The sequence below is a fragment of the Gossypium raimondii genome, chromosome 13 (genome assembly GCF_025698545.1).
Source record: "Gossypium raimondii isolate GPD5lz chromosome 13, ASM2569854v1, whole genome shotgun sequence".
NCBI lineage: Eukaryota > Viridiplantae > Streptophyta > Magnoliopsida > Malvales > Malvaceae > Gossypium > Gossypium raimondii.
The window spans coordinates 31027580-31047558 of record NC_068577.1 but is presented as its reverse complement, the minus strand read 5'-3'; the positions used below and the strand labels follow the sequence as shown (position 1 = coordinate 31047558).

General features: G+C 34.0%; 1 non-coding gene across 1 annotated transcript; it reads left to right on the top strand.

Moving 5' to 3' along the window:
• The first annotated feature begins 8483 nt into the window (after positions 1 to 8483).
• On the top strand, positions 8484 to 8590 carry LOC128036312 (small nucleolar RNA R71). The gene has a single exon (XR_008193110.1). It is a non-coding gene; the product is annotated as a small nucleolar RNA R71 (small nucleolar RNA).
• Positions 8591 to 19979: the final 11389 nt, after the last annotated feature.

The following is a 19979-nucleotide window of genomic DNA, read 5'->3' as shown; positions in this document are numbered from 1 at the left end:
CTAAAAATATAATATATTCAAATTAATACAAAATAAGCCATTTATTGCATGAAAACTATATAATAAAGCATAAAATTACATTTTAATAATTTCTATTTTCTAATTTCATATTTTCACATGTTTCATTAATTTATTAAACAATTACTTAGTTTTAACAATAGATTTAAGTAAAAAGTTGATAAATTACATAGGAACAATCCTATATATTTTTCCGTTTACACACCTCCAAACTTAAATCATTGCTCGTCCCGAGTAATGTTTATGCACAACAAAAGGTCTTGATAAGGCAAAATTGCTAATTGTGTAAGCAACATCAATCTTTGTCCCATAATCATGCATTAATAACTTCATGCTTATCGATCTTCCTTATTAACAAGTAATTCATATGCAAACATTCCTTAAGATTATACTAAGTTTCAAAATATGCCAACATGAATCATAGTTTGCATGTTTGTCACAGCCATAGATAACATTCTTCATTCAACATAATTTCCTATCAATCAAGAAAACAATCACAATGCTTATTTATGATCTTCATCTGTTGAACTTAGGACTTCCTCTCCACTAATGTAGGTGACATAATCATCAAATCAATAGGTCTTTTATAAGGTTGTAATGGGGCTCGGTTAAAGGTAGAGATTTTAAGAGATGAGACATTTTGGTTTTTAAAAATATCAACCTTAAACTTCGTCTTGGTTTTCTCGTAATACAACCTTTTTCTTTAAGTGAACCTTTGGAACACCCCCAAACTTATTTTGAACTCAAGCTCATACATTTTTTCCTTTTTGAAGACTGAGTGAACTTTTCTTCGCTCTCTCTTTTTTTTATGCATGAGCACATACATTTTTATGAAAATTTCCTCAAATGTTGATTCCCAAGACAACTTAAGTTAAGATAGGTGCACAAAATTAGGATAATTTTAAAAAGATGGTAACTGGCTTATAATGTAGGTTCATTGCAAAAACAGACCTTTAAGCTCAAAATTACAGTTTCAAGGGTCTAATATCATAGGGTTGGCTTGAAAAGGCTCAAATGGTCCAAAGAAATGTGCCTATATTATTTTATATTTTTATGTCCCCTAGGATATCGCCTCAAGAAAGTTACTAAGTCAATTCTAAAGATATAAACCTCCATGCATGTCTAATCTCAAAAGAAACTAAGTTTTCATGGAAAATGTTACTAAGGCTAAGATCATACAAGCATTCCATTTTCATGATAACATACTTTCACTTAGATAAAATCATCATTCATAATTGCATACAAACAATCTCAATAACAAAAAATATCTCTAAACATTCATTTATTAAAACATACTTATGAAAGAAATAATTGACGCATACTTGAAAAAAATTTACAAGTTTAAGCAATTTATTCGCCTTACCCCCTTTAAAAAGAAGAAATGTCCTCATTGCAAGAACAAAGTAATGAATGAAAACTGAACACCAGGTAGGGTTGTAAAGAAATAGAGGTGAGTCATTAAGATTGCTTAAATACCAAGTCTTTCCTAATAACCCAATCCTAGACATGTTCATTCCCATTACCACATCACTTAGTCTTATTCTTTCTAAAAAAGTGTTAAGTTTTTTCATGCTTGCTATGTTTTGTTCTGCAGAAATTAAATCCTAATTATGAAAGAAATAAATTCCTAAGGATCTAAAAATAATTAAATAAATAACAGGAAAAGAATCCCCCTTTTATTTTTCTGACTTATTTCCCTTGTCTTCTTTAGCTTCATCTCCGCTTGCATCGTCAGTATCTTCCGTCCATGTCTCAAAGATAGCATCTGGGAACTCAGGAACAAAAGTGTAAGATATGTTCTTAAAAGTATTTCAAATTGAGTCATCTCTAATTTTTGCATATTTCCAGTAAGTTTGTTGTTGATTGTGCATGAAATTGCACATATCCATCAAAATTGACAACTCCAATTTCCTTAAAGTACTTGTAGAAGTCGGCATGGGAGTTGTATCAACACTTAGCTTGACTGGTTCTTCTTCTGGCTCAACCCTTGGTTCAGGAATGTTAGGTTCCTTATCATATTCATCCTCTTCACCGTCTGTGACTGAATTAGCTTCAATTCCAGTTCCATCTATTGACTCCTCTGTATCCGGCTCAGTTGGCTCTTCTTGCTCGCCTTGATTTAGCTCATGCACCCTCTCTATTAATCTTTCAAGATCATACTTTGTAATGCATCCTTAAATATATTGCCCCTTTAGATTTGCTTGTGTTTTAACACGGGCCTTTAAGCAAAATGAAGTAATTAATAATGGGAAATAAGCACTTCCTGCCTTTTTTTTTAGCACAATCGTGAATCTCCTTGAGGATAATTTTCCCAACATTAATAGACTTTTCTATCAAAATTGCATATAACAAAAGCATCCGTTCCATCAAGATGGTGGAACTATGTGAGATAGGCATAAAACTGTAGCGAACGAAATAAAACCATAACTTTGCTACTGGTTTTAAGTATTCTCTTCGACAAGAATGGCTCCCATACTTTCTTATAATCCATTGGGATCTCGGATTTGTCACAACACATCAATAACTTGTTGAAGAAAACCCCAATTGATATTGTTCATCATAAGGTAGTACTCATCTTCTTCAACATCAGATAAATTAAACAAATCATTGATGGACTTAGAAGCAAGAGATACATTTTTCTTTCGAACGAGGACTTTAGTAGCATCTGGTGTAGTCAAACTAGCATAGAATTCTCGGGCTAGTTCATCATCAGGAAGTGAACGAACATCACAAAATCGTTCCCACTTGAGAGCATTGATTTTTTTTACTAATCGGTATAGGAACAACCATCAAATCATTAGTCTTCAGGTCAAAACTTGTTTCCAGCATCATAGGTTGATGCTTGAAGATTGAATCAAATCTCTCTTTCACTTCTTCATCAATCAAAATTGGGTTTTTAGGAGTACTCTTTGAAGATCTGGTTCTCTTACGGGACATAGTATCTTTTCCCAAAAATTCGGCAAAGTGTCTACAGAAGAAAGAAAAGAGAAATCGGCAAAGTGGGTAGAACTTGCTGCGACAAAAATCTTACGACAGCAAGGATGGTGCGGCGACGACAATGACGTACGACAGTAACGACGGTGCTTTGGCAATCTCTTTGTGACAACAATAGGAATTTTGGCAAAAAGGGAAGAGAACTAGGGTTTCTTTCGAGATTTGAGGTTGACGACACAAAATGGAGATTTAGGGCTTTTAGGGTGTAAGCAAATTGCTTTTAGGGTTATGAAAATTAGTAGAATGGAGAGAGGTTTATATAGGGAAAAATTAGGACAACATGTAGCAAAAATTTAGCCATATTAGGGTTACTTGGGCGGCAAGCAGTGGGTCTAATGGCAAGGCATGAATTTTTCCCTCCTTTTTGTTGTCTTAGGCCTCAAACTCAGACTGTATCTTACTAAAAAAAACTTATTAGTACTTGGGCCAAATTTGACCCCTTTTTATTAACATTAAAATTTAAAATTTAAACAGAATAAATGAAACTTAAAAATTTTAAGTCTTAATTAGAAAATTTCTTCTTAACAAATTACATTAAATTAATTCCTAGGAAAGGTTGGAGGGGTCACAGCGGTCCCGCTTAAGTTCCAATCTCCTTAGACAGAATTAATTAAATGTAATAAGTTAAGAAAATAATTTCTAATTATTTATTTATTTACAAAATGAGTTCATGATAAACTAAGGGTCTGCTAATTTGATTAAGGATTCAATTCGCTCAACTTCACCATCCCAATAGTGTTTGAGACATTGACCATTAACTTTAAACATACCTTCGTAATTGATTTATAATTTAATAGCTCCATAAGGATAAACTCGGTAGATGGTATAAGGTCCTTTCCATCGGGATTTAAGCTTCCTAGGAAATAACTTAAACCTTGAATTAAACAACAAAACCTTCTGACCTTCTTTAAACTTGCGAGGTTGTATATGACTATCATGCCATCTCTTTGACCTTTCTTTACACATTTTGGCATTCTCATAGGAAAACAACCTCAGCTCTTCCAACTCATCAAGTTGTAACATCATTCTCTCACTGGCTTGCTTAAGATCAAAGTTCAACTACTTCAAAGAGCTTTATTCTCCAACTCTAATGGCAAATGACATTGCTTTCCAAAGACTAACGGATAAGGAGTCATTCCTAACGAAGTCTTAAATGTTGTTCGATAGGCCCATAATACACATCGAGCCTTCAAGACCAATCTTTTTTGCCAAGGCGTACTACCTTTTCAAGGATACCTTTGATTTCGCGATTTACTCTTTCAACTTGTCCACTAGATTGAGGGTGATAGGCAGTAGCAATCTTGTGCTTCACATCATATTTGTCAAGCAACCATTTAAGCCATTTTTTCACAAAGTGAGAACCTTCATCACTAATAATAGCTTTTGGTATCCCAAATCGTGTAAACACATGCTTATGTAGGAATCGCATGACTACTTTAGCATCATTTGTAGGGTATGTTTCAACTTCAACCCACTTGGATACATAGTCTATAGCAATTAAGATGTATTTGTTCCCGTACAAAAAAGGAAACGGGCCTAAGAAGTTAATGCCCCATACATCGAACAATTCGATCTCTAAAATGTTTGTCAAAGGCATCTCATTCCTCCTTGATATATTTCCATTCATTTGGCATTTATCACAATTCTTCACATAAGCATAAGTATCTTTAAATACTGTAGGCCAAAAGAAACTTACTTGCAAAATCTTTGCTACAGTACGTTAACCACCAAAGTGTCCCCCACTTGGAGATGAATGGCAATGATACAAGATTTCAGCAATCTCGCTTTCAACTACACACTTTCAGATTATATTATCCGCACATAGTTTAAACAAAAACGGATCCTCTCAAAGATAATATCCACTATAATGAAGGAATTTTTTCTTTGTTGGTATGTCATTTCTCGATGAATTATTCCACATGCAAGATAATTGGCAAAATCAGCAAACCAGGGTATTTCATGAATTCGATTTACCTCAAAAAAGTGTTCATATAGGAAATTCTCGTTGATAGGCACACATGACTGAGTTACCTCATCTTGATCCAACCTTAACAGATGATCAGCTATTTGATTTTGGACACCCTTTTTTTCTTGGATCTGAAGGTCAAATTCTTGGAGTAAAAGTATCCAACGAATTAGCCTTGGTTTTGCCTCTTTCTTCGTGAGTAAGTATTTAATGCCCGCATCGTCAGTAAATACTGTAACTTTGGCACATATAAGATATGAGCGGAATTTGTCAAAAGCAAAAACTATAGTGAAGAGTTCCTTTTCGATTATCGTATAATTGTATTGGGCTCCTATCAAAGTTCTACTTTCACAGTAAATAAGGTGAAACACTTTATTTCTTCTTTGACCCATCACAGCTCCAACGGCATAGTCACTTGCATCGCACATAAACTCAAACGGTGAGTTCCAATCAGGTGTAACGATTATTGGGGCTGAGATTAACTGCTTCTTTAGCTCTTCAAAAGCTACAAACATGCTTTGTTGAAATCAAACACTGCATCTTTCTCTATCAACAAGCACAATGGTTTCGAAATTTTTGACAAATCTTTGATAAACCTTCGATAAAAATAGGCATGGCCTAAAAAACTTCTGACTCCTTTCACATTCATTGGGGCCAGTAATCTTTCAATTACGTCCACCTTTGCTTTATCAACTTCAATTCCTTTCTTTGAGATCTTATGACCTAAGACAATCCCTTCATTGACCATAAAATGATATTTTTCCCAATTAAGGACAAGATTCCTCTCTTCGCATCTCTTTAGTACCTTAGCAAATTACTCAAAAAGATATCATAAGTGTTACCAAAAACAAAAAAATCATCCATCAAAACCTCAACAAAATTTTTAACCATATCAGTAAATATTGCCATCATTCATCGTTGAAAAGTTGCAGGTGCATTGCATAAACCAAAAGGCATTCGCCTAAAAGCAAACGTACCGTATGGACAAGTAAAGGTTGTTTTATGTTGGTCCTCTGGGTCTACAACTATTTGGTTATATCTCGAAGAGCCATCTAAAAAACAATAGAATTCATTACCTGTCAGTCGATCTAACATCTGATCCATAAAAGGCAACGAAAAATGGTCCTTCTGAGTGGCTTTGTTCAACTTTCTGTAATCAATACAGATTCTCCAACCGGTAACAGTTCTTGTTGGAATTAACTCGTTACACTCATTTTCAAAAATCGTGATTCCATCTTTCTTCGGTACACATTACACCAGACTTACCCACGAACTATCTTAAATAGGATATATGATTCTTGTATCTAACCATTTGATCACTTCCTTTCTCACAACTTCTTTCATAATAGGATTGAGCCTTCTTTGCCCATCAATTTGAGCTTTTTCACCTTCTTCTAAAATCATTTTATGCATGCAAAAAAAAAGGGCTTATCCCTCAAATATCAGCTATGGTCCAACCAATTGCTTTCTTAAATTTCTTTAGAATAGCAATTAGTTGCTCCTTTTGATCTTTCGTTAGTTCCGCTAAAATAATCACAGGAAAAGTAGAACAATCACCTAAATAAACGTATTTCAAATGGAAAGGAAGTACCTTTAGTTCGAGTTTAGGTGGTTCTTTAACTGACAACTTGGGTTACACAAATTCTCTGACTTCTAACTCCAACGGTTCAAACTGTGTGGATTGAATAAAATTACCTTGATTGGCTTCCATCAAAGCCATGTTTTCTTCACCTTCATCATCCTCCAAAGGGTCAAGATCTAAGGCTTTCTCCAATGGATCTTCTTCAAAATTGCTTTCCATAGAAACCAAGTTTTCTATCTCTTCCATAACTGAACACTCATCTGTCGGATCAAGAAATTTCATCGCTTTAAGAATGTTAAAGGTTACCTAATCGTTTTGAACTCACATGGTGAGTTCTCCTTTCTACACATCAATTAACGTTCTTCTTGTGGCTAAGAAAGGTCTCCCAAGGATGATTGGCACTTCCTTGTCTGCTTCAAAATCTAAGACAATGTAATTAGCAGGAAAAATAAATTTATTGACTCTTACCAAAACATCCTCGATCTTTCCTTCGGGATATGCTAAAGATCGATCCGCTAGCTGAAGCGTCAAAGTTGTAGGTCTTACTTCACCTATCCCTAACATCTTGAAAATAAACTTAGGCATTAAGTTGATACTCGCTCTTAAGTCACACAAAGCTTTACCATAGTAAGATTCACCAATGTTACATGGTATCGTAAAGCTTCTTGGGTCTTTCAATTTTGGTGGCAGTTTGTTCTACAGGACGCACTGCACTCCTTTGTCAAGGAACCAGTCTCATACTCACTCAATCACTTCTTCTTAGACAGTATATCCTTCATAAACTTCACATAATTCGACATTTTTCTAAAGCCTCCACCAACGGAATATTGATGTGTAACTGCTTCAGAACATCCAAAAACTTCTTGAATTGCACCTCCTGCTTCTGCTTGTGTTGCTGCAATCTTTACGGGTATGAAGGTGATAGAACTTTCGGTTGAACCGGATAACTTTTTTGAGTAGGTAAATCTGTACCATAGAAGATGTTAAAACATCTGAATTCATTAAGTCGGGGTTTACCTTGTCAAACTTTGCAGATTCTGATTCCTTTGGTGTAGAAACTTCAACAGCTGGTTGATCCTTCTCAATGGGCTTATCTTCGACATCAATCAATCGGGGTTCTAGAATTTTACCACTTCGCAATGCCACTGCCTTGATATGTTCTTTACCTAAATTTCTTGGATCTCAATATCGCTTGGCAAGCTTCCTTACGGTCTATTACGTAGCTCCGTAGCTAACTGACCCATTTGGTTTTCCAAATTCTTCAGTGTTGCTGCTTGGCTTTGGATCAAAGCGTCATTCTTTGCCATGTACGCTTTCAACAAGTTCTCCAAACTATTTGATGCCTCAACTTGGGGTGGTTTTAGAGCTTGCTGATTAAACCTTTCAGATTGGTTAGGCCTTTACTGCAATAAGTTATTGTTCGGTCCATTTCCTTAGTTGCTCCAAGAAAAGTTAGGATGATTATGCCATGAAGGATTGTAGAAGTTAGACTAGGGTCCTTGTCCACTCTTATTTTGATATTGGTTCCCTACATAATACACTAACTCGGGATTTGATGGACAATTCTCAAAAGAATGACCTTCCCCACAATACACATAGGAAACTACTCCAAACAAACTTGATGGCTGAGCTGCAGAATTATTAGTACTATTAGTGGTTAACTGTTTTAACATAGAAGAAATAGACGATACCTAAGCTGATAACGAAGTGAGGGAATCAACTTCATGAACTCCGGCTACACGTCTTCCTGAAGCTGTTCAATTTGTTGGCCATTGATAGTTATTACTCACTATCCTCTCGATGATCTCATAAGCCTCATTATAAGACTTAGACAAAATTGTACCATTCGCGGAAGCATCTACCATCAATCTTGTACGTGCATTGAGACCATTATAGAATGTCTCCAACTGGATACAATGAGGAATCCCATGATGAGAACACTTACGAAGTAACTCATTGAATCTCTCCCAAGCCTCATACAAAGACTCGTTATCCAATTGTTAGAAAGTTGTGATCTCGTTTCTTAACTTAGCGTTTTTGCTAGGTGGGAAATACTTAACCAAAAATCTCTCTGCTAATTCTTGCCATGTAGATATGGAACTTGGTGGCAATGAATTGAGTCATGCTCGTGCTCAATCTCACAACGAGTACGAAAACAACTTCAACCTCAGTGCGTCTTCAGTCACACCGGCTATCTTGAATGAATCACTCACCTCCATAAACAATCGCAGGTGGAGATGTGGATCTTTCGTGGGCATACCACTAAATTGGCCCACCGTTTGTAACATTTGAAACATCATTGGTTTCAATTCAAACTGGGTTGATTCAATATCTGGCCTTCTAATTCCTGGGTTTAACTAACCGAAAAGTGGCACAACATATTGTCTGATGCATCGATCCCTATCATCGGCAATGAGGATAGGATTTTGTACATGATCGGCTTCATTACTTTGGTCATGATTCTGATTTCCAAGATCCATCTCGACTTGCCTTTGAGCTGTTTGTTCACGTCTTCTTTGTCTAAAAGTTCACTCAATTTTAGGGTCTATAGGGAGTAAATTGATAATTTGATATATGCTCATAAAAACCTGAAAAGAAAATCACAAAAATTAAAAATAATAAGTTAGTAATGTTAGAAATAAATCAAATTGGAAATAATAATTTCACAAAAATGACTATGGCAACAGTTGACAATCCCCGGCAACGGTGCCAAAAACTTGTAACGCGTAGGTTTATGCAAGTGTACCAGTCGTTATCAAGTAATAAGTAAGTATCGAGTTATTGTCTCCACAGGGATTGTATTTGTGCTAAGTCATTTAATTTGTAACATTATATTAACAATTTGGTAAATAAAAACACAATATAGTTTAGAAGTGGTGATTAAAATATATTATGCTAAATGCAATGATCCCTAATGCAAATTATCCTAAGTATGCAAACTATATGAATGAAATAGATTTTAGTAAAATTAAACACAATTTTCAACAATTATAACATAAATAAACTAGGACAATTACTTTAATTAAACTAATTTTATTATCAACATGCTTAATAACATTCGGAAAAACATTCCATGGCAACTCGATCTTTCATGAGTTTGGAAACCACATTAGGTCCTTTCGGAATCATTTATTTAGTAAATACGAATTTTACTGATCCTTATATACTAAGGGTTTCTTCGCATTCGTGTGAGGTAATAGAGACGTGTTAGGTTTGAAACAATTTAATCACACAAATCTAAAAACTATGCAGATAACAGAGCTTGGTTAGAGTTGTTATGCAACCTACAATTTAATCGGTTAGGATCTAAATTGAGCATGCACATTTCAATTATGCATCCATTAATCGTCGTCTAGTTAGGATCGCTCAGCTAATTCATGTGCATTTCAATCACGTATGAACGAAATACAGACTTGATTTTAATTGAAAACATGATCGATTGAGGCACAAACATTATAAGCATGAATCAAATAAATATTATTTAATCAAAACAATCATCCTAGCTTAAATAAAATTAAGCTAACATTGTTGTAAAAAAGAACAAAGAACACATAACAAACATCTTTATATTAAATTAAAGAAAAGAAAGATTAAACCCAATTCAGAGTGGCTGTCACCCAAGACTTTGACTGACGAGACTCCTTTGTTTCTTTGCTTCGCTCTTTTGCTAATGGTTCTACAAGGTGGCCGACCAAGGGTTCTTTAATAGGTTTAATTGCTAAAATCTCTATGAAGAAATGATGCTAGAAGTGGGAATGGAAAAGGTTAAGAGAATTTGGAGAGAAGAGAGAATGAAGCTTGAAGGATGATTGAGGAATGCTTGAGGGATGATGAATGAAGGAATGAGAGGGTCTTATTTATAGGTGACGAGAGGGGGATAGTTTACTAAAAATAGGAGTTTTCATCTTTTGAAGCATCTTCCATGGGTGGCCGGCCATAAATTAAGCAAATTGAGCTGATTTTTCCTTGATTTTTGGTCAGTTTAAATGCCACAACAACTCGGGACTGAGACTCGGTCAAATATAAATCTTCTGGTAAATCTCTAATTTCTTCAACTCTTCAAGGACCTTGTGCAATGAAACCAAAGAGTGGTTTATGGATAGCCATGTGCAGCCGAATTTTGGGTTGGCTTGGTTTCCAATTTGGACGATTTTATAATCCAGCAAAGCTATCAGACCTGTCCAGAATAAATCAACAAGTTAGAGGACCAAAGAATAAAATATATCCAATTTAATTAATTAATTAAAACCCAAATTATTAATGAAATATTTTTAAAATGAATTATTAAATAAATGTAATTTTATATTTTATTATTTAATTTAATCATGCATGGCCCACTTTATGTCTAAAAATATATATTCAAATTAATATAAAATAAGTCATTTATTGCATAAAACTATGTAATAAAGCATAAAATCACATTTTAATAATTTTTATCTCCTAATTTCATATTTTCACATATTTCATTAATTTACTAAACAATTACTTAGTTTTAACAACGTATTTAAGTAAAAAGGTGATAAATTACATAGGAAAAATCCTATATATTTTTTCATTTACAACGCTCTCCGACCACAACCACTTCCACATCATCCTCAGTTCTCAAAACTACCTTCTTAGTCGCATAATCCAAACTGACTCAGTGCTCTACTAATCAATCCATAACCAAAATTCAGTCAAACTCACCAAACGGTAGCTCCATCAGATTTACAGGAAACATGACCCCTTGAACTTCCAGTGGTACATTCCTATACAGTCTTTTAACCTGAATAGATTGACTCAACGGGCTCAGCACCCGAAGTACTCTCAACCATAATCCCCAAGTTTTCTAAAATAATACTAGTTACGTACGAGTGTGTTGGCCCTATATCTATCAATGCAACATACGAAATATCATAAATAAATAGCGTACCCGTAATCATATTAGGGGCGCTTCTGTCGTCACGGTGTTGAGCAACAGAAGGCTGCCTCACCTCAGTCTGATTAGCAACTCTACTCAGTGCTTACTGTCCTCTACCCTCTGTGCCTGAACAAAACCCAAAATCAAAGCTTACATCTGATTAGAACACTGTGGGCACTCTCTAATTCGATTCTCTAATGACCCATATCGTAGACATGCTCTTAATCTCCTCCAACACTCGCCCGGATGGCGCCTACCACAATCACTGCATGGCTGAACCCCGGTATGAGCAACTGGAACTCCCACTCTAGAAGGCCTATTAGGTCTGGCCCGTTTTCTAGGCCTCTGAATAGAACTAGAGGACTCCAACTCCCTTTTATTCTTGCCTCTCTCATGATCTTTTTCCTGGCGCTCAATGCGCTTAACCTCCTCGGCGATATTCACCTTGTCCATAAGAATGGCGAACTCTCGCTCCCTCTATGGAGCTATCAAAACCTTCAGACTATCTCTCAAACCATCCTCGAGGCGCACACACTTCTCGTATTCAGATGCCACCATGCCCCGAGCGTAGCGGTTCAATCTCAGAAATTTGCCCTCATACTCAACCACAGTTCTATCACCTTGCATGAGATTCATAAACTCAAGCTTACGAGCATTTACTTAGCTCGCACCTACATACATCCTCTAAAAGGCAGTCTTAAAATAGTCCCAATTAAGAAAATTTGGTTGAGAATCCTCCTCAACCAATAACCACCACTGATATGCCTCATCGCAAAGCAAAGAAACTGCACCCTTCAATTTTTCCTCAGGAGTACAGTCAATGTCATTCATTATCCTCTTGGTGGCCTCCAACTAGTACACAGACATAGTAGGGGCGACTCCAATGATGCCCCTAAATAGTTCAGCTCCATTGGATCGAAGTCGTTCAGTTATCGACCCACGGCCTCTAGATCTAAAATGGGGTCCAACGACCTTCTCTAAAACACTCAATATGGCTTGGGACAATGCGTCATCCCCAACCAAAGGACTTTGAGACCCAGTCTCAATAGCAGGTAAAATTGGTGTCTCGCTCGTATCTAGATTTGGCATACTATCCAAGGAGGAAGACTCAGCTTGAGTCCCCCTACGGCGCCTGTCGCCCCCATGAATACCACGACCGCGAGTTACACGAGCATTCATCTTTTCTCAGGTTTTATCTATATTATGAAATTTTATGTATTAGCTTCAATGTTTATTAGAAAATGTTTTATGTTTTAGATATTTATCAGAAGTCTCAATTTCTAACTAAATTCGTATAGTTTTAAACAATTCTAGCTACAGTATCTAAGTTTAGAAGTACTTACAGGATCGGCGCTAGAGACTCGATGTACAACATACTTACTCAAAAACAAACAAATTTTGTTTGTAAACCAGTCCTTTTTCACATACGATTTTGGAACCCAAAATTCACAGCCCGAGTTTTGCAACCTAACTTTGATACCACTAAGTGTAACAACCCAAACTGGGCTTAGACCTTATGGCCGAATCTAGGAGTGTTACGAAGAAGGGTTTGAAATTTGTCTTATTATGTCAAATTTCTCGCGTTTAATTGTTACTGAGAAGAATCCTTATTGTATCAAACATATTATTATTCTTGTTAAAAAAATGTTGTTAATTTGCTCTTTCAGAAAACTTATCTTTGCAGCAGAAGTTTGATATTTTTAAAGTTGAAAATCGAGTTTGTGTTTTCAAAAAAATATTCGTTTGTGTAAAATCATAGTTTTCGTATATCGTTTTGTTAAAAGTTGTAGAAAAGTCAAAAACACATTCAAAATCAAAATTAAAATCAAATAGTCTGGAGTGTCCAAAAAATTATAAACTCTCAAAATAATTCAGAATTTAAATAAAACTATTAATTAAAATAGTTTGTGAACTAGTGGTCACCGCTGAGACTTCGTCACACCGATCCACCATGCCTGAGGATTACTTGAACAAAGCAAACAACAGATGTGAGTTTTCATAAACTCAGTGTGTAACTTAACAGAAACAAACATGCATAACATTCAGATTTCCAGTATTTCAGAACAGAAGCAGACATAAGTCCCTAATAGAGTCAGATCGTATCAGAATTAGATTTTCAGAACATACAGATATATACGGATATATAGAGTCCTACCCGCATCCTCTACATACCATTTTCGTCCATCCCAACACACCATGTGGGGTATAAAACACCTACCCATCCCTACACACCATATAGTGTCTAAACAACACTTATTGTAATAGCCCGATTTTCAATGGTGTCGAAAACAGTGGTTTCGAGGCCACCAAAATTGACGAGTAAGTTTGTAAATATTATTATTTAATATTTACGAGTCAAATATGATTTTAAAAAGGTTTTTGATTTGGTAATTTATGTTTTATAACGATTTATTGGGTTCAAGTGGTAAGACCCTAAGGTCAAGTGGTTTTAGAAAGTGAGGTATCGGGACCTCATTTCTATAAAATAAGTCTTAAATATCTTTATAAATATTTAATGAGTGTCATTAAGGTGGTATTAAAGTTTCGTTGAAAAATTTTAACGTTTCGATAGTTAATTATTTAAAAGAACTAAATTGAAAAGGTGCAAAACTTGCTAATTATAATAATTAAGTGATTAAATGGTTGATTAATAATTAGGAGGACTTAAGAAAAATTATGCCTTAATTGTAATAATGGAGCGACAATTAAATAGAAAATAATAAAATAGTGTGAATTGGATGGCAATTTTGTAAATAAATAGAAGTTTAATTAAGTTAAGTTAAATTAAAGAATGAAAAACAAACTTCATCCTTATCTTCTTCAAATGGCTGAATGCCATTACTAGGGTGAGTAGAAAGCTTTGGTTGGCTTATTTCTTTGCATATAAGTCTATTTTTATCCCGTTTCTTGTAACTTTTATGTTTTTGAGATCGTTGCAACTAGGTCCAGCTAACCCGTACATTCGTTTCTGATTCTGTTAAAAATTTTGGAAGTTTCCATTGATGAATATTATATATTTTTTATGAATAACATGGATTTGGAGCTTTGATTGTGTTGTGTGATGATTTTGTAAAGTGATTTTTGTTAAATATTGATTTTAGGATTAAATTGTGAAAATGTCAAAATATTAGGGTTTGATAGTTAATCTTAGGTTTATTAGGGGCTTTATAAGCGCCTAGAATATTTGTATAGATTATTGATTCGTGAAAATTAGTTAATTTGATAGATTAACTAATTAAGGGATTAAATTGTAAAAATTGTAAAAGTTTAGGGTAGTTGCATAAAATTGAAAAATAAAAGGGTATTAATTGTAAAATGGATTGGAAATGAAATATATGCTAATAAATGAGTAATTTTATATTTTAGATCAAGATCTCGTAGATACTCGTGGAAAAGGAAAAATAGCGGAATAGTCCCTGAACTTCTGTAATTACTACAATTCAGTCCAGGTAAGTTTGTACGGTTAAAATTTAACATTTGTATAAATTTATGATTGGTATTATGCATATATTCTATTTTTGGAAATGAATTATTGTTTGAATTATAATATTGAATTGGATATTCTATTTGAATTGAACACGGGATTTGAGTACATTCGTGATTTGGTGTATGACGGAGGTTTGGAGTGGAGATGGTATTGGAGGGAGATATCGGCATTTTACCCAAGTAAACAGGGGTTCAGCATTTGTTGTGAACTCTCGTGTTTTACTTTCTATTTGGCATGATTGGGTGGATCAGCTCTTATGAACTTCTGTTCAACTCTTATGAGCTTTTGTTCAGCTTTCAAGCTTTTGTTCATGTATTGGGGAGGACCAGATTTTATGAGCTTCTATTGATGATGTAATCTTATCTGTAAGTCATTTTTCGAATAGAAAAATCTCGGTAAGGTGATTTATTTAATGAATTTGAAAGACATGTTATTTATTTTTGTATTGATTCGAATACGGATGTATTTATCAATTGAAGTTGTGAATGACAGGGAGTTGTCATGAATGATTTTTTTATTATTTGATTTATTATAGTTAGTTAGGTAAGATTTTTGTTTATCTCGTCAAACTTACTAAGCTTCATTAAGCTTACTTGTGTTGTTTAATGTCATTATAGATTTTCAAAAGGTTGGACGATTAGACTGGCACTCAAGTTACACTATCCAGTTTATCTCGATAGCTTTTGAAACGTTAAATTCAGATTATATGGCATGTATAGGATCTTGTGCTATTTTGGTTAATGTTTGGCTTATGTAAATTTTATGAATGATATTTTGTGCAAATAACCAATTTGCAAAGGGTATGAGAATGAGGTATAGTTGTTATGCTAGTATGTGTGGCTTACATATATTTGATTTGTTGTGGTTGTGGTAACTTTTTTAGGTATTTTGATTTGGTATTTCTTGAATGAGTTGATGAATTGAATAAATGTTTATTTGATATTAAATTGTATATAATTGTGGTACCAATGAGGGTACATTGGTTAGGTACATATTAGGTTGGTTTTGATGTGTTTTTGACCCAATTAATGTCATTTGATTTTATATTTGGTTAGTATTTGAGTTTCTTAAGGTCCAAGCAATTTGATTAAGTTTGTATTAATGTATGATTTGAATGATTTACTATTTCGTTGTCCTGTAATACTCTGCAACCCTATTCCGGTGATAGATACAGGTTAGAGGTGTGACAGTTATCAGAATAGTATGTAGACAAGCTGTCATTTAATCGACGATATGTCACCTCATAGAACACTTTCTCAACATAAACCAAACCTGCCCCATATACATATACAGATAACAGATACAGATATACAGTGTTAACGTGTCTCGCACACTCACATACATATATCATACATGCTTTTACAAATCATGCATATCAATTTCTTAAACTCAAATCAGTCTATCAGATTAGGAAGGTATCATGCATTAGGGTTTGTTTGCCCTTACCGACCCTACTGAAGGCCCACAGTCGATCGGAATGACTTATGCGACCCTAAGGAAAATTTTAGTCTTTTGGGCCCACATGCCCATGTGGGCAATCACGCCCAAATTGGCCTTGCCCGTGTGGCCCACATGGCCTGGCCCTTACTATCTGCCCGTGTGGCCCACACGCTCGAATTGGCCTAGCTCGTGTGGCCCACACGGCCACACAGTTGCCCATCACACGGCCGTGTGTCGTACACATCCAGTCACATGGCCGAGCACAAGCCTGTGTAGAGTCGATAGGCCCCTTTTCACCTTTCTTCGAATCTCAATTTCTAGTGTTTTCGTTTCACACCTAGTTCAAAATTAATGCGAACGTTCCCACAAGATAACCAGAACCTAAAATTGATCATTCAATCATCGAATTAGTCACTTAAATCATTATCAAAACTGAAACGAAATAGATCCAAACAACCTAAGTTTTCAACCAAACCCTTACCTTCAGTCGAGAACAGCAGTTTCACGCAGCTAAGTCACCGACGAACAATCCTGAACCCCATGGCATTCCCCTAAATGACATTAAGCAAAACACTCCATAAAGAGTCACCAACCAAGAACAATAAACTACACCTACCCAACTTATATCGAATTACAATCAGAATTTGAGATAAAAGAGAGTGACGAATGAACCACAATGTCGGTCAAACAACAATGGCACACAGTTTTAATTGGAACGAAAGATTGCAGAGTGGAAAATGAGGAATTTTTTTCAAAGAAAGAAAAAAGAATAGAGAGAAAAGAAAAAAAAATGTTAGAGAAGGGGGAGGAGTTTTGGGAAAAATCAGAAATAAAATTATAAAAGAAATAAATCAAGGGTAATAGATAATCCTAAGTCCCCCTATTATCCCACTAACTAACCGACCCACAAGCTTACAACTACTTCAGAATTTCATTATGATCAAACCTCTATCACACAATCGAAGTAAAAATTATCATCTACGTTCACACAGGGATTTGAACACGAAACCTTGAGACAAGTTAACACCTTACCACTTGAACCAACAGGCTCAGCCTAATATGAGTTTACCAGAAATATAATATAAGCCCACCCAACAGAGATTAGACTGGGATAAAAATAACAGAATTTTCCACAAATGGGGCTTGAATCCAAGACCTCAAACACACATCCAAAACACTTAACCACTGAAGCAAATACTAATTTATGTTAGAATTCACAGAAACCAAGTTAAGAAGTTTAAGGCGTTACAACAATAGATTTACTAGGACAAACCTATAAACACCCCAAAAATTTTTTATTCCATAATTATCATTGCAAAAATACGTGGATTTCAAATAAAAATCTATCTATTCATGATATCATGATTAGTCTCCAATTATAATAAACATGATATAATAAAGAAATCATAGTAAAATACATCCGAGATTATTTAACGTCATTGTTATCACTCGCTATTATCACAAGCAATATTACAAGTAAAACAAATTTGTTTTCGTAATAACATTTATAATCTATTAGTAAAAAATCATTTAATAAATAAAATTAAAATTTTCATGTATGATGCTTGAAAGTTTTCCGATACACATTGTACCAAATTTCAATACCACATATGCGTTATAAAATCTTATGATGCTCTAATCAAATATTTATAAATTCAATTTAAAAGATATAATATAATAATATCAAGCATATTTAATAAAAATAATTTAATCACAAAAATTGCAATCATCCAAATATCATACATACTATAATTTAATAAAAGAATCTTAGTTTAAAAGAAACCTTAAAGTAATAATATGTTTTCATAAAATAATTTTACCATAAATCAATCAACAAAGTAAGGATTATATAAAATTATTTACATTAAAAGGCATAAAAAAAATTTAGAGACTTATGTGTACCTGAGTGGTTAAAGGCTCTAATGATTACCCGTAGTGCGCAGGCCTCAATTGAAAGAGAGCAACTCAAGGAGGCAAATGACAACAGTAAATTTTGGGATATTTTTGTGACTTACGAAGAAAAATAATTAAAAGAAAGTCATGCTAATAACGTGTTATAAAATAAATAGACAGATGGTAAAGAACAAAGAGAATGGGAGAACAAAGAGAGCGTATTTTATTGATCAATAGGAATATTTACAAAGTTTTATCAAAGTCTCTATTTATGGGCATAAAAAGTATAAATGAAGTAGAGATCTACTTCTAATGACTATTAGAATTTAAAATACATCAAAACTTATCTTGATCTTGATGGACATCCACTTAATAAGATATTCATAACATAAATAATGTTATTAGTAAGTAAAACAAAAATAGTGAACTTATAAATAAATACTAATAACTTTATTTAAACACAATTAAGTATTTATTATAATTATTATATTGTTTCTCTGGCTTTAGGCCTAAATCTATGGTGTAAGATTTAGGGTTATATCGAGTTTAAGGCTTAAGTTTAAAATTTAGGATTTAAGGTTTATATTGAATTTTAGGTTTCAAGTTTGATTTCTTATTTCTAATTTCGGATCTTGAGTTAATGATAAAATAAAATTATTAATATGTATTTCTAAGTCCTCTAATATTATTTTTATTTCACGATGATGAGGTATCATGTTGTTACTCACTTCTTGTAGACCTAATATTCAATACTTTTACCAAATAATTTATGAGTACTTAAGTACATATTTTATTTCTTTTAAATTTAATAATATTTTAACAAAGAGTTCGAAAATATTCTATTATTTGTTATTTAACTAATGATAAAGATGTTTCCGTTGCAAGTACAAGTAGTCTTTCTTACACTTATCTGATGGGTGAGTGTTGATTAGAGTAAGAAGGCACTCTTCAACCAAAATATAAGTAGAGTGCCACTTCAAATGGCACCACCAGCACAATCTTAATTTAATAACATCCAGCAACTAAAGCAAGTTCGAGACTTTACCCCTAAATACCATTTCGTTTATGAGTAGCCACACTGATCATGCGATAGTGAAGAAAGTCATCTTCCAAAGTTGTTCAAATCGTCTATTAGAACAGGCCTAAATACCATTTCGTTTATGAATAACTTTAGCAGTGCCATCTATTTATAGGGAGAGAAAGTGAAACCCTATTTAAATTGGTAGATTGCATGTAATGCATATTTAATAGAAGAATAATCCCCTAGTTGAATAAGGAGAGAGAGAGGTGAGGCAACCCTAGTTAAAATACTAGCGTTTGCCGTCCCCTTGTATTCAATATGAGAGGCTTTGAGCCTCTCTTGTATCAAGTCCAATTATAAGTGCTTCCTAAACTCTTAACCTAGCAATTTATAATTCAATCCAACCCAATTCATGTTTTATTTTATTTCTCAAAATAAACATTATAAATTAATTAATTTTCCAATTAAATAATTTTCTCAACCTGATTCTAATTTCGTTAAAATCATGACAACTTTACCGTAAAAGAATCTATGTGAAAATATATTTAATTTTCTACATTCAACATATTCACTATAACCAATTAATTTAATTCCATTTTTCAACTTCAATTAATTAATTAATAGTTTGAAAATTCATAAATTAAGTCTCAGGTAATTCTCATGCTCAGTAAGAAACCA